Source organism: Peromyscus eremicus, chromosome 1 (genome assembly GCF_949786415.1).
Source record: "Peromyscus eremicus chromosome 1, PerEre_H2_v1, whole genome shotgun sequence".
NCBI lineage: Eukaryota > Metazoa > Chordata > Mammalia > Rodentia > Cricetidae > Peromyscus > Peromyscus eremicus.
Genome location: NC_081416.1, coordinates 147,779,770 through 147,794,015, shown reverse-complemented (window position 1 = coordinate 147,794,015; position 14,246 = coordinate 147,779,770).

Genomic DNA, 14,246 nt, shown 5'->3' with positions numbered 1-14,246 from the left:
CAAGTGTGCGGATAAGGCCAAAAACGAACCACAAGGAGATGGGCAGACGTCAAGGCAGAAACACATACAACAAAATGAATAGCAATACACCATCACCAGGCCCTAGCCCTCCTCCAACACCTAGACCTGAACATCAAAAATTGGAAGAAGCAGAAGAAAATAGCCTTATGAATGTCATCATGAAGAAGCTAGAGGCTCATGTAGAGGAAAAGACAAAAAAATGTGAAGAACGCTGTAAACAACTAGAGGAAAGGGCAAACAAATTAGAAGAAATCAAAAAAGTCCTGGAAGAGAACAATAAAATACTGAAAGAAAATCAAGAAAAATCAATGAAACAAATGAAGGAAACAGTCCAAGACCTGAAAAGGGAAATAGAAAAAATGAAGAAGACACAAACAGAGGGAATGCTGGAAATAGAAAATCTGAGAAAACGATTGGGAACTTCAGATGCAAGTATGATCAACAGAATGCAAGAGATGGAAGAGAGAATCTCTAGCGTTGAAGATACAATAGAAGAAATAGATTCATCAGTCAAAGAAAACACTAAAGTCAACAAAGTCATGAACCAAAATGTCCAAGAAATTTGGGACACCATGAAAAGACCAAACCTACGAATAATAGGGGTAGAAGAAGGAGAAGAATACCAACTCAAGGGCACAGAAAATATATTCAACAAGATCATAGAAGAAAACTTTCCCAACTTAAAGAAGGAAATGCCTATGAAGATACAGGAAGCCTATAGAACACCAAACAGACTAGACCCCCCAAAAAAGTCCCCTCGCCACATAATAATTAAACAATTAAACGTACAGAATAAAGAAAGAATATTAAGAGCAGCAAAGGAAAAAGGCCAAGTGACATATAAAGGCAAACCTATCAGAATAACACCCGATTTCTCAATGGAGACTTTGAAAGCCAGAAGGTCCTGGACAGATGTAATGCAGACACTAAGAGACCATGGATGTCAGCCTAGACTAATATACCCAGCAAAACTTTCAATCATCATAGATGGAGTGAACAACACATTCCATGACAAAGCCAGATTTAGATTTAAACAATATTTATCCACAAACCCAGCCCTACAGAAAGCACTAGAAGGAAAATTCCAACCTAAGGAAGTCAGATACACCCTCGAAAATGCAGGCAATAGATAAAGCCACAGCAGTAAACCCCAACGAAGAAAAGTACACACACATCACCACCAAAAAATAACAGGAATGAACAATCACTGGACATTAATATCCCTCAATATCAATGGACTTAATTCACCTATAAAAAGACATAGGCTTACAGAATGGATATGAAAGCAGGACCCATCTTTCTGCTGCATACAAGAAACACATCTCAAATTCAAAGATAGACACTACCTAAAAATAAAAGGCTGGGAAAAGACTTTCCAATCAAACGGTCTTAAGAAACAAGCGGGTGTAGCCATCCTGATATCCAACAAGATAGACTTCAAACTAAAATCAATCAAAAGAGATCAAGAAGGGCACTACATACTCATCACAGGAAAGATCCACCAAGATGAAGTCTCAATTCTGAACATTTATGCCCCAAACACAAGGGCACCCACATATGTAAAAGAAACATTATTAAAGCTTAAATCACATATAAAACCCCACACATTAATAGTGGGAGACCTCAACACCCCACTTTCACCACTGGACAGATCCCCCAAATCGAAACTTAACAGAGAAATAAAGGACTTAACTGATGTCATGACTCAAATGGACTTAATCGATATCTACAGAACATTCCATCCAAACAAAAAAGAATATACCTTCTTCTCAGCACCCCATGGAACCTTCTCTAAAATCGACCACATACTTGGTCACAAAACAAATCTAAACAGATACAAAACAATTGGAATAACCTCCTGTGTTCTATCAGACCACCATGCTCTAAAGTTGGATTTCAACAACAACAAAAACTACAGAAAACCTACAATCTCATGGAAACTGAACAATACCCACCTGAATCACTAATGGGTTAAGGAAGAAATAAAGAAAGAAATTAAAGACTTCCTAGAGATCAATGAAAAAGAAGACACCACATATCCAAACCTATGGGACACTATGAAAGCAGTACTAAGAGGGAAATTCATAGCACTAAACGCCCACATAAATAAGCTGGAGAAATCTCACACTAGTGACTTAACAGCACACCTGAAAGTTCTAGAACAGGAAGAAGCAAAGTCTCCCAGGAAAAATAGATGCCAGGAAATTATCAAAGTGAGAGCTGAAATCAATAAAATAGAAACAAAGAGAACAATACAAAAAATTAATGAAACAAAGAGTTGGTTCTTTGAGAAAATCAACAAGATAGACAAGCCCTTATCCAAACTAACCAAAAGACAGAGAGAGAGCATCCAAATCAACAAAATCAGAAATGAAAAGGGGGACATAACAACAGACATTGAGGAAATCCAGAGAATCATCAGGTCATACTTCAAAAACCTCTATTCCACAAAACTGGAAAACCTAAAAGAAATGGATAATTTTCTGGATAGTTACCACATACCTAAATTAAATCAAGACCAGATAAACTATTTAAATAGTCCAATAACCCCTAACGAAATAGAAACAGTCATTAAAAGTCTCCCAACCAAAAAAAGCCCAGGACCAGATGGTTTCAGTGCAGAATTCTACCAGATCTTCAAAGAAGAGTTAATACCAGTACTCTCTAAATTGTTCCATACAATAGAAACAGAAGGAACATTACCAAACTCCTTCTATGAGGCTACAATTACCCTGATTCCCAAACTAAACAAAAATACAACAAAGAAAGAGAACTACAGACCAATCTCCCTCATGAACATTGATGCAAAAATACTCATAAAATACTGGCAAACAGACTCCAAGAACACATCAAAACAATTATCCACCATGATCAAGTAGGATTCATTCCAGGGATGCAAGGATGGTTCAACATACGAAAGTCTGTCAATGTGATACACCATATAAACAAACTCAATGAAAAAAACCACATGATCATCTCACTAGATGCTGAAAAGGCATTTGACAAAATCCAACACCCCTTCATGATAAAGGTCTTGGAGCGATCAGGAATACAGGGAACATATCTAAACATAATAAAGGCAATTACACCAAGCCAACAGCCAACATCAAATTAAATGGAGAGAAACTCAAAGCAATTCCACTAAAATCAGGAACGAGGCAAGGCTGTCTGCTCTCCCCATACTTATTCAATATAGTACTTGAAGTTCTAGCCAGAGCAATAAGACAACATAAGGAGATTAAGGGGATACAAATTGGAAAGGAAGAAGTCAAGCTTTCCCTATTTGCAGATGACATGATAGTATACTTGAGCAACCCCAAAGATTCCACCAAGGAACTGATACAACTTATAAACACCTTCAGCAACATAGCAGGATACAAGATCAACTAAAAAAAAAAATCAGTAGCCCTCCTATATACAATGAACAAAAAAACGGAGAAGGAAATCAGAGATACATCACCCTTTACTATAGCCATAAATGACATAAAATACCTTGGGGTAACACTAACCAAGCAAGTGAAGGACCTATATGACAAGAACTTTAAGTCCCTGAAAAAAGAAATTGAAGAAGATGTCAGAAAATGGAAAGATCTCCCATGCTCATGGATAGGCAGAACTAACATAGTAAAAATGGCAATCTTACCAAAAGCAATCTACAGATTCAATGCAATCCCCATCAAAATACCAACACAATTCTTCACAGACCTGGGAAGAATAATACTCAACTTCATATGGAAAAACAAAAAACCCAGGATAGCCAAAAGAATCCTGTACAATAAAACAACCTCTGGAGGCATCACGATCCCTGACTTCAAGCTGTACTATAGAGCTACAGTAATAAAAACAGCTTGGTACTGGCATAAAAACCGACATGTGGACCAATGGAATCGAATTGAAGACCCTGACATTAATCCACACACCTATGAACAAATAATTTTTGACAAAGAAGCCAAAAGTGCACAATGGAAAAAAGAAAGCATCTTCAACAAATGGTGCTGGCAAAACTGGATATCAACATGGAGAAGGCTGCAAATAGATCCATCTCTATCACCGTGCACAAAACTTAAGTCCAAGTGGATCAAGGACCTCAACATAAACCCAGCTACTCTGAACCTGCTAGAAGAGAAAGTAGGAAGTAGTCTTGAACGCATTGGCATAGGAGACCACTTTCTAAATAGAACACCAGTAGCACAGACACTGAGAGAAACAATCAATCAATGGGACCTCTTGAAACTGAGAAGCTTTTGTAGGGCAAAGGATACGGTCAACAAAGCAAAGCGACAGCCTACAGAATGGGAAAAGATATTCACCAATCCCACATCTGACAGAGGACTGATATCCAGAATATATAAGGAACTCAAGAAATTAGATATCAAAATGCCCAAAACTCCAATTAAGAAATGGGCTATAGAACTAAACAGAGAATTCTCAACAGAGGAAACTCAAATGGCTGAAAGACATTTAAGGAATTGCTCAACATCCCTAATCATCAGGGAAATGCAAATCAAAACAACTCTGAGATACCACCTTATGCCTGTCAGAATGGCTAAGATCAAAAACACTGAAGACACCTTATGCTGGAGAGGATGTGGAGCTAGGGGAACTCTCCTCCACTGCTGGTGGGAATGCAAGCTTGTACAACCACTTTGGAAATCAATATGGCGCTTTCTTAGAAAATTGGGAATCCATCTCCCCCAAGATCCAGCTATACCACTCTTGGGCATATACCCAAGGAATGCTCAACCACACCACAAGAGCACTTGTTCAGCTATGTTCATATCAGCATTGTTTGTAATAGCCAGAACATGGAAACAACCTAGATGCCCTTCAACTGAAGAATGGATAAACAAAATGTGGTACATATGCACAATGGAATACTACTCAGCAGAGAAAAACAATGACATCATGAGGTTTGCAGACAAATGGATGGACCTAGAAAAAATCATCCTGAGTGAGGTATCCCAGACTCAGAAAGACAAACATGGTATGTACTCACTCATAACAGGATACTAGATGTGGAACAAGGATGACTGGACTGCTACTCACATCACCAGGCAGGCTACCTGGAAAACAGGACCCCAAGAAAGACACAGGGATCGCCCAATGACAGAGAAATGGAATGAGATCTACATGAACAGCCTGGACATGAGTGGGGGTAGTAAAGGGCGAGGGTCGAGGGAAAGAGAGCTTGGGTGAGTGGGAGATCCCAGCTGGATCAACAACAGAGAGGGAGAACAAGGAATAGGAGACCATGGTAAATGAAGATCACATGAGAATAGGAAGAAACAAAGTGCTAGAGAGGCCCACAGAAATCCACAAAGATACCCCCACAACAGACTGCTGGCAATGGTCGAGATACAGTCCGAATTGACCTACTCTGGTGATGGGATGGCCAAACACCCTAATTGTCGTGCTAGAAACCTCATCCAACTACTGAGGGATCTGGATGCAGAGATCCATGACTAGGCCCCAGGTGGATCTCTGGAAGTCCAATTAGCAAGAATGAGGAGGGTTTATATGAGAGAGAATTGTTGAGACCAAGGTCGGATAAAGCACAGAGACAAATAGCCAAACAAACGGAAACACATGAAATATGAACCAATGGCTGAGGGGTCACCAACTGGATCAGGCCCTCTGAGTGGGTGAGACAGTTGATTGGCCTGATCTGTTTGGGAGGCATCCAGGCAGTGGCACTGGGTCCTGTGCTCATTGCATGAGTTGGCTGTTTGAAACCTGGGGCCTATGCAGGGTCGCTTGGCTCGGCCTGGGAGGAGGGGACTGGACCTACCTGGACTGAGTCCACCAGGTTGATCTCAGTCTGTGGGGAAGGCTTTGCCCTGGAGGAGATTGGAATGGGGGGCGGAATGGGGGGAAGGTGAGGGGGGCGGGAGCGGGGAGAACAAGGGAATCTGTGCCTGTATGTAGAACTTAATTGTATTGCAAAATAAAAATTTTTAAAAAAAAATAAAAAAAAATTTGATTATTTATAATTATTAAATTAAATATATTTGATATCTCCCCAAGTCCTTCCAGATCCTCTTCTGCTCCCTATCCACTCTCAAATTCTTTCTTCAAAAACAAAAAAAAAAACTGCAACAAAACCCTCTGAAAACAAGAAAACAAAAGTTTAACTTCAGTGTGGCCATGAAGGGTGTTAACTAGACTAATGATCAATTTGTTGTTTAGTAATAAAGCCTTAGAAAGCCAGTTCATAATGTTTGAAACTCCTATGTATGATGGGAGTGCAATCAGAGAAAAACACTTACTTAGAGGGTTGATGACCTCCTTCCACTGCTGAACAATCATCTCAGATGAACCTTATATTTTCCTGCTGTGTACCTAAGTGCTTCCTGCTGCTCAACAAAGCTATCTTCAGTCTTTATTTCAATGTCCTGCCAACAAACATCAGTTATTGTACATGAACAAATCATTCTGAATATACTCACGGTTGTCCACCAAAGAGATTTAGGAATATCAAGAATTTCTCCATCATTTGGTCTATGCCTGTTCTAATGTCTTCTGTTGCATTTGCATTTTTATTTTCTACATCACCCAAATCATCCAACACTATAAATCTGCATGTATACCTTCTTTCCTACAAATAGAATACCAGGCCTAACACAAACTAAACATGAAGTTGTAACATTGTTTCCATCTTGAATTTCTAGTACTCTGTGAGATGTTCCTGTTTTTTTCTTAAGGACATAGTTCTATTATATTAAAAAGAGAAGCTGTTAATGATTCTTTTTCTTTCTGTTGACTTATTACTTTTACAGTGAGTGGTTCTTTTTCTTTCTGTTGATTTATTACTTTTACTAAATTTCAAGCACAATGATGAAGAAAAGAAGGATGGAGGATGTGCTTGTCTTAGTCATAAATTTAAGAGGTAATGTTATTCAGTAAACTGCTGACTGTATAATATATCACCTTTACCATCTTACACTATCATGTTCATGTTCCAAATTTCTTCAGAGTTTTTATCCTGAGGAGACATTCAATTTTGCCAATGTCATTTTTTGCATCTTTAAAATTATCAAATGGGTTTCTTCCTTCATTTTATTTACATGTCATGTTAGACTCATTAACTTTTTTGTATGTTAAAGTATCACTGAATTCTTGGAAAAAACAACTTATTCATTGTATACTGTTATCTGTTTTTAAATCCTTATCATTGCTGTTGTTACTTTATTTTCAGTTTCATGTATGTAAACAATTCATTGTGATCACATTCACCGAGTATTACTCCCTGTCATCCCCCACTCCTGCTGATCTCTTTCTTCAACCAGTCTCTTTCCTAATTTGGTGTCTTATTTTTATAATTCATGGATCATGCAATCTTTAATCTTTGCGTGTTTTCTGTTGTTTCTTTTGTTGTTCATTTCTAATTATATTTGATATTAATATACAGGAAGCATTTTAGTTTATTGGCCTTCATGAAGACTGTCTTCTGAGCAAAATATTTTAGAGGAAGCTTTGTATTTTACTGAAAAGGATATGTGCTCCAGAGTTGTTGGATGAAGTACTAGGCATTTGTATAGTAAGTCTCTTTTAGCTTAAGTGGTTTATCTCTGAAGCTTTCTTGTCAATTTGTGATTTGAATGATACATTAATCAGTGTTGGAATCAGGTGTAATGCACTTGACTCTAATCCCAGAAGTCTAGAAGCAAAGAATGGTAGATGTCCATGAGCTCAAGGCCAGCATTGCCTACATACTGCATATCATGCCAACAAGGGCCACACAATGAGACCATGTTTCAATAAAACAAAACAAAACAAAGAAAGAAGCAAAAAGTTTCATGTTAAGCCAACATTGTGTAGTTGATTTTACTGGCAAATGTACACACACACACACACACACACACACACACACACACACACACACACACACACAGATATTACTTTTGAGATGGCCAGGCAAATGTCATGACAGGCTCCTAATAATTCAATTAAGAATTGGGCCTCTGTTCCTGGATGTATTAGGCCTGGGCCACAGTCCTCCTTCCCACAAATAATACCAAAGAAGGGGAAAGCCTAAAACTTTTCCAGACTTGCCCAAGAATGGAAAAGCTATAGCTTTAGCCCATTGCTGCTAGCCCTAACCAAATAGAAACGAACCAAGATGATTGTGACTTGTGTAAGCCAATCAATCCTATATAGAACTATCTCACTGCATTTGGAACTCCTTCAGCTTTGTATAAAAGGAGCCTGGAAGCTTCCCTCAGGGTCACCATTTTTCCTTTTTGTCAGAAGTACATCCCCAAGATGCTCGTACCTATACTCTTGAGATAATAAGTGCTCTTGTTGATTGCGTACATGGATGGTAGCATTTGGGGGGACTTCTCACAGACCCTAACTTATGGCTCATTGATCAGGAAGTCTCCCTAAAACCCCTAATATGTGAGCATTTTGAAAATTCAAAAACTAGGCTAATGAGTGAGTGTTCTTTGTCTTGGTCTGTCATTTTGTTCTATCTGTTACTGTTATGTTTCATGTTCTGTGTTTCTTTTCCCTGGAAGCTCATGCTGATTGAATCTGGAGGCCATGTTTTCTTACTCGATGTACTAGAGGTGTCCTTGCTACATGGGCCAGGAGATGTTTCCAACTCATTGGAAAACACTGGGTCTTTTTGGTTGAACTGAGACAGGAGGTCCCTTTGATTGAATGGGAACACTCACTGGTTGTCTGGTATCTCTTTAACTCCATACTGGTACATTGTGGTCTCTGTCACCCTCTTGTGCCTTTGTCTGCTCATTACACTTGTTTCCATCCCCCTGAACATTTTATTGGACTTTCAGACCCAAGTCCATGACTTGGGGCTCATTGCCCTGGAGGCAAAACTCTCCAGAAAGGAGTCACTGCACCACCTGGATGTACAGGGATGTGGCTTGTGTTCCCTTGCTTTCTGGACCACAGCACAGGTCACAGGGTAGATGGGGCTGGCCTTTCCTTGATTTGCTGGAGAGCTCCACAGCAGCAGAGGCACTCAAAGGGGTGGGGGTATTCTCAGTTCAATCATGGGCAGAGACCAGACTGCAGGGCAGCAAGCTCATACTCATGTCGGTGGGGGGGTAGAGGGAGGAAAGTCACTTTCTCTGCACAGCTCTCTCAGGGCTGGATATGCATTCAATGCAGGCATGGCAAAATCAGGGATGAGGTGGGGTAATGGGGTGGTACACTAGTAAGGGTGATGACACCTCTGCCCACCAGGGTCCTTGCCACCACCAGCTGCATTAACCCCTTCCTGTCCTGACACTGCCTAAAGAATTGAACTGCTGAATTGAACCAGCCTTTGTTTCCATGTATATATGATTTGCTGTCATTCAGATCCAATGGTTTATATATATGTCATCATTTAGAGTTGTCAGTTGCAAATTATTATTGGTTGTGGTAAGAGAACTACTGCTAGTATCAGATGCTTCATGCTGGTACAGGTTTTTATGTGTAGAGGCAAATTTAGAGTTATTTTTGTTATGGTATGTGTATGTTTCTGTTCTTGTTTAAAATATCAGCATATTATAGACAACTGAAGGAAACCACAAGGACTTTGATAAAACTTTTCATGCTATTAGAAATGCAAGAGAAAAGGTAGAAGACTGAAATAATTAAGAAAATGGAAGGAAAAGAGGAATTTGTCTAAAGTAAATATGTGTGGCTGAATCAGAGGAATAGAGATAGAAAAGTAAAGCCTAACCTGAAGCTATATAAAAAGTTGTAGAAGGCAAGAGGGGATGTGACCTATTTTTGCTTTGGTTTCTCATACCTGCAAATACTGAATATGAAAAGAAAATGTTAAATAAGTTGGAAATTTTACATTAGATTAGTTCTGGTTAGTTTTCTTCATTTTAAAAATATCTGGTGATTCTTCACTGCAAAATGTTTATGTTAGAAATGGACTCATGTTCTTTAAAGGAGATTGGAGAGCTGAGGTCACATGTCAGACTTATTTAAAAATATATTGTATAATTTAAAATACAGGTTAATAATTAAGCACCATGTTATGATCCTACACATTATAGGGTACTGTATGATTGGTCTTCTATGAAATGGCAGGATTAAAGCTCATAGCTATTTAGCATTTCATAGAGAAGTCCAAACCTGTTTCTTAAAAACTGTAAATGTCATATCTGTGGTCTGTAAATGAAAATTGCATTATAACAGCTCCTGTAGTGTGTGAGGATATAAAGTATCTATGTATAGGCAAAAATGCTTATAAGATAAGAACAAGACCTGAGAGGTCCTATTTTTTTTCCAGACAAGGTTTCTCTATGTAGCTTTGTGTCTTTACTGCTTCTTGCTCAGTAGACTAGACTGGCCTTGAATTCACAAAGATCCGACTGCTTCTACCTCCCGAGTGCTGGGATTAAAGGTGCATGCCCCCACCACCCAGCTAGAGGTCCTCTTAACTAACACAATTTGTTAACTACACAGTAACAAAATGCCCTGGTTGCTGTTACCAAACGTAGATATATTTTCAAGATTAAGCCTAGGTTAGTTTAGCTAAGATAATTTAATAGATAATGGTCTTCAAATCACTAAAGATCTGATGGTATGGCATTTAAATTATTTAATAAAAAGCTTACTAAAACAGACAGAGACTCCCAGCTATAGCAATGACTCCAAAAGTATCCAAACAAGATATGGAACAACACAAAAACTCCATCCAGATTGTTGATAAAACAGACCACTGGTCAAGATTCCCCAAGGCAGCACCTGCTGCCAGGACTTGGCCTAGACTGTGGACAAGCAGGACAGAGAAAAGTAATTGTCCCTCTTTGCATAAAACAAGTAATGTGATCTTCTCCGTGTCCCTCCTCCACAGGAAAAACTCACCTTGTTCACCTGGCAGTCAAAGACTGATACTGTCCTGACACATCTGCCTCCAATGTTATGGAAACCATGGTATCCTGGGATGGCTATCTGGGTAGTGGAATAGTCTCTGTACTTTTAAATATATTCAGAAGCTGCTTGGTCTGCACTTCTGCTTACCCAGGTATGATTTATCCTTCTCAAGTCTCTGATAGTATTGATGGCTAGGCTAACTATAATTTTGTCAGCTTAGCAGCATCACACAACCAGATTCTTCCACAAGGCTATAGCCAGCTTGTTAGCTCATTTCATATGTGAAAATCTAGTCTTGCTTTTTCTAAAGCTACTGGGTCTTTTGATAAGAAAAGACAAACAGGTTTGCCTTACTCACAGGCTTCATATTAAAATATAAACATGTTTCAAATATGATTTGAAGTGACTGTTCTCAGAAATAACTGCTTATGTTTTGGTAAATGATTAGATGGAAAAAAGAAGTTAAAGCCTACGCAAGTTTTGAGGATCTAAGAAAATGTTCTAAGATAAAAAAGTTTAAGTAAGTAATGAAGGTTTTAATATGGTTTTGAGAAAGTAATTTAAGAAAGGTCTGAGGATGTGGGAGTCCATGTAACTTATAGGGGTCTGAGATACATAAAGGACTAAGGATATAAAACCTCAGAAAATGATTTAAGATCAAATATAAGTTACAAAGATATAAATAGATTATTTGAGATATGGAAAATGCTTCAGATTTCTTTCCCCTTCTATGATATTGTTATATTACGATTTCAGCAGTTCAGAGTTTAACATTAACAGAGTTCTTATAAGCTAATAAAGCAATAACTATGTACTGTATAGATCACAAGCTCAAGACTTTAAATTTTTCTTTGTTTGTCATCTAAATATAAACTTAAAAATGCTTCTCAACAGGCCAAAGACATCTCTGTCCAATCTATACCTGACTCTCTGGACAGAAAGGAAATGTACATACTTTTTAACCCAAATCTATAGATTTTGCTGTGACTCAAAGGTATGAGTCTACTCCTGCTGTTTTACAGATACCTGTTACCTGCTTTTTGTATGATATGGATTTCAGTACAGATTGGTAATATTCATGTATCTAAAACTTTTATGTCATTTTGTAAAATAAGAATTCATATAAGCTTCAGAGTGTCAAAAAGTCATAAAACTTGGGTCCACTTCACACAGGTCAAAAGGACTCCAGAAAAGTACAGCCTATGTTTCCCTCCCCTGTCTATTCCTCAGGATGGTATTTTTCTCTCTCCTGTTCTTGGAACTCCTCTTCTTCTTAATTACTAGGTCTATCAGTCTAAAAGTTACAAATAAGTTCATAAATTTTAACTTATGTTCCTAGTTTAAATTTGTCTCAATAGGTTTCCACTTGGCTAGCAGACAATTACAAGCATCAATTGCTGACTACAACCTGCTCCAAATGACTACAAGCTCTGGACATCCTGAAAGCTGATGAGTACCAGTCCAGCCAATGTGATTGCTGCTTGTAACTTCAACTGGGTCACATAATCACATACTTCTCATAAATGCCCCCATTGTCCAGCCTTTGACTAGCCTTTCAGCCTTCCTGGGCCCTGACAACTACATCCCAGTGTCAGCTGGAAGTAGTTACAGAAGAGAATATGTTATTACGTGGTGGTTATGTGTGTGTGGAATGGTTATGCAATTTGCGCATGTGTGGCATAGCTCCATAAGTCCACCTGTGCCTTAAAAAGCCTGACATAGACTCCTCCTCCTCTTCTCTGTTCTCTCCTTCCCCCCTCCTCTCTCTCTGTGCTCTCTGCACATACTTCTTCCCCAGGCCTGGTTGTTTTGTGCCCCCTTCCTCCTATTAGACTCTGATAATGGGTTTTCTCATGGTTCATTTCTCATGGTAACCAATGGAGCTTATTATTTTTAAAACAACAATGGTATCTTTTTAAAGCAATGGAAATACTAAATAAAACACTTTCTTTGACCTGAAAGGGTCATGCACATTTCATAATGTAAAATCCATATAGCCCATCTTCAAGATGGGTTTGAACCATATAGCCCATGGTTCAAACACTGTTCAAAAGCCCAAGTTCAAAGTCTCCTCTGAGATCAATGTCTATGAACCTCCATGAATAATAAAATACAACAGATTCAATTCTTCAGTGCTATGGTAGAGAAAGCATTACATTCTTCAAGGGGAGAATAAGAAAGTATCTGACCAAAGCAAAACTAATCCACAGAATAAAAACATTAAATTCTGTAAATCTCTGTCTGGCATCCATGTCACATGCTATCATGATTAAGGCCAATAATCTCGACTTTGATGCCTCTATTATGTGGCTTCTACAGCCACATGGCTTCTATCTGTGGCTAGTTCCATTAATTCCTTGCATCTTTCCTCTTCAGACATTCCACATTCTTGACCTCTTCAATAGCCTTGGGTCTTATCTTCAGCTTAGATTTTACTCTCACAGCTTTAAATATTACCTTTTCAGGGATTCTTGCAGGAATCTAAACTTGTTGCTCATTGCTGAGAATCCCAGGTCTCCTTTCAAAATCTGGGACTCCACCTCTTGTCAGCTTAACATCCAAACAAATCACTTCTAATACAAACCCTTCCACCTCTCAAATCCACAGGCTCATGATGATCTGGCAATACAAGAAGCATTTGGTACTCCTTTCTCAAACCAGGAATTAACAGGCACAACACAATTAACTATCTAATATCCAACACTGATAAGACCAAAACACAACCAAAATCCAGCAGGGTAAACACTGTGCTCTTCAGTTCAAAGTGCAGAATCTGAAGTTCATAATCACCCAGGTCCCAAAAGGCTTGGGGAGACTCACTGCTCCTAACCTGCTGCTGGGAACACACATAGCTTCTTCAACCAGCTCCATTGTGTGCCCAAAGTCCTTCTTGACTGATATCCAATTGTCCTGACAACTCTACTCTCCTGGAATTTCCATGGCAACTTAATGTCATCTTCACAATGTCACACAGTGGCCACCCTGGTAGTCCTGTCAGGGTCCAACCCAACCTCACAGTGTCTGATCTCAGCTGCCTTTTATATCCCCCTGCATATTTTGTCATTCATAACTTCAAAACCAGTACAGGGAAGTTCTGATGCCAGTTTGAGATGAAACTTCAACTTCCAGGTCAACAGCTTCTGTGTGTAAACACCCAAGAAACACTGTCCTATTTTTCCAGTGATGAACACCAGGCTTCTGCTTAATGATCCTAATCTCCCTGACATGTACAGCTTCTATGTTGTCTACATGCTCCTTTCCAATGATTTAAACAGGTTTAACACAATTTTCTTCATCACACATATTAGTCCATTAGCTTTAAATTCAGCTTCATTAAAGCTCAAAGGACAAGGACAGAATGATGACAAAATCTCAAAGGAAATACT